Genomic DNA, 2,763 nt, shown 5'->3' with positions numbered 1-2,763 from the left:
CAGGCTATCCTGTAATTGAAAATTATTCCATGAGGAATTTTTATTGAAAATTTCGTTTTAGATTTGATCGGAATTTTAAAATTGGCAAGAAGCGATTTTTTCATAGGTTCGATGTCGTCGTCTGCCATAGCTCCATTATGAGCAACAATTGAAAATGGACACGGGCTGTGGATTGTATGAACGTTTGTACAACCATAAAATCCACACAAACTACAGTTTCAAAATAGAAGATATAAAACATTTATGGCAAAACTGATTGAAATCAAATAGAGGATTACATAAATTCGTAGGAAAGGAAAAAATCAAAAAAGCATACAAATTTTAAGTCGCTGTTTCAAATTTAATATTTCATGGAAAATGGTTTTAGAATTGTTGTATTGAATATCTTATCCATGAATAAATGTCTTGATTAAAATTATTTTTCACATGTTTGCACCAATAAAATTATTTCCGCTTTTATAATTTTCTTCTCTTTCGTTCCCAAATTCTACTTCCTCCGACAAAACGAGGAAATTTCTTTTTAGGGATTTCTTTTTGTGCTGTTTTTCTTGCCATCCATTGATTGTAACGTGAAAATGAAGCTTTGTAATCATAACAAAACATGTTTAGAATATTTGATGAATGATGTGTTGGGTTCCATTGAAGGAATTTCAGAAGAAACTATGTATATAAAACATTAACGAGAAAAAGCGAATGAATATTCACATGTTTCAGAGGAAAGCCAAACGTCAACTGAAGACGACTTTTGAGAATAGCTACAAACCTCTGGTGAACCTTCAGCAACATGAGCCACAGAGTCCACATTAGATGGCTTTGAAAGCCTCTAAAATTTTTTCTTAAAAAGTTTTAATTTTGTTAAATACTTTGGAGGTTTCGTTTTGAATTGAAAACTCCCAGTCGAATACCGGAATAATCTGAAACGCAAACCTCAAATATTCAAAACACTTTGTAGGGTAATCAAGCAAACTCAAATTCATACCAACTCATCGTTGAAAAGTGCGTGTCTGCCGTTCGGAAGCAACAACAACATTAACAATGTAAAGTTACATACCCGAAAAATGTTCAATGATGGAAATGGATTGAATCCTCTTCTTCTTTTTCTTTATTTTGGGAAAATGATGCTTTCCATTTTTATGCTGAACTTTTCTCTTTTGCAATAAAAATACGTGATTCCAAGCAGTTTCACTGACATACACACTAGGGTTATGACTTTTTTACAACCTCATATCCCTGTATCATAGCGTGATGAGTTTTGCCATAGGATTACATAAAAACTTAATTATAAGGTGATTCGGTGAAAAAACCTCACGCACAAAATGATTTTAAAATTTGAATTTATCAAAATTATGGACAATTTTTTGAAGTCACTGAAAACAGATACATAATTGAAAATAAATTTTAGAGCAACATGAGATAATTAAAATGACATAAAATTTATTTCTCACTATTTTTCTTCAATTCTGAGAATCGTAAAAATGTCGTAAACGCTTTTATTCAAAAATATAATTTTTTAACAAAAAACAAAAAATTTAAAATTTTTTCAAAGTGACTTTTTTCGCGACTTTTTTAATATTTGAATGAAATAAACGTTATTATAGTTATTAGTAGGCTTATATTTATTCATTCGTGCAACAAAAAATAATTCTTTGAAAAAAATTTTTTTCATTTCATATATTTTTTTCAAAAAATTATTTTTTTAAAATCGATTTGTGCGTGAACTTTTTTTATATTTCAATGGAATAAACGATAGCATAGTAATTAATAGGCAAAAGTTCATTCATCCCTGCTACAGGAAATCATTTTTGAGGAAAAATGTCAAAAAGTCATAACCCTAATACACACACACGTTACACCCATTCACACACACAGATAACCAAAATATCTAAAATATAAAATTCTATGCGAATACCATCAGAGCAAATGAAGAAGTGCCGGAATGTTAAACAACAAAACAAGTCTTCCACAGAAGAAGAAAAAAAAAATAAACTACATAAAATTCTGATTGAATATTTCTGATTCAGAGGAGTTAATTTAAAATAATAAATTGAAAATGTGTCTGTCATCATCGATGGGACAACCAGAAACTTCTGTAACAATAGAAGGGAGATGCTGCCAATATACAAAATATGGAAATGAGTCGCACCACTCGATATAGACAATGGGAAGAGGAAGGAAAATAGATTTCAATATTTGTATACGAGTGTCATTATAGACGAGCTGAAGGGAGTCTTTCTAGACAACTTAAAGGGGTTCTTTATGGGCGAGCTTTATAAAAGAGTTGAGGGGAATCTTTAAAGACGGGCTGAAGGAAGTCTTTATAGACAAGCTGAAGGGAGTCTTTATAGACGAGCTGAAGGAAGTCTTTATAGACCAGCTGACGGGAGTCTTTATAGACGAGCTGAAGGAAGTCTTTATAGAAGAGCTGAAGGGAGTTTTTATAGACAAGCTGAAGGGAGTCTATATAGACGAGCTGAAGGAAGTCTTTATGGGCGAGCTGAAGGGAATCTTTATAAATGAGGTGAAGGGAGTCTTTATAGACGAGCTAAAGGGAGTCTTTATAAACCAGCTTAAGGGAGTATTTATAGACGAGCTGAAGGGAGTCTTTATAGACGAGCTGAAGGGAGTCTTTATAGAGGAGCTGAAGGGAGTCTTTATAGACGAATTGAAGGGAGACTTTATAGACGAGCTGAAGCGAGCCTTAAGACGAGCTGAAGGGAATCTTTATAGACGACCTAAAGGGGTTCTTTATGGGCGAGGTGAAAG

This window comes from Musca autumnalis, unplaced genomic scaffold, assembly GCF_047663935.1.
Source record: "Musca autumnalis isolate F117 unplaced genomic scaffold, ASM4766393v1 scaffold_3, whole genome shotgun sequence".
Classification (NCBI taxonomy): Eukaryota; Metazoa; Arthropoda; class Insecta; order Diptera; family Muscidae; genus Musca; species Musca autumnalis.
This window is presented reverse-complemented; position numbering follows the sequence as displayed.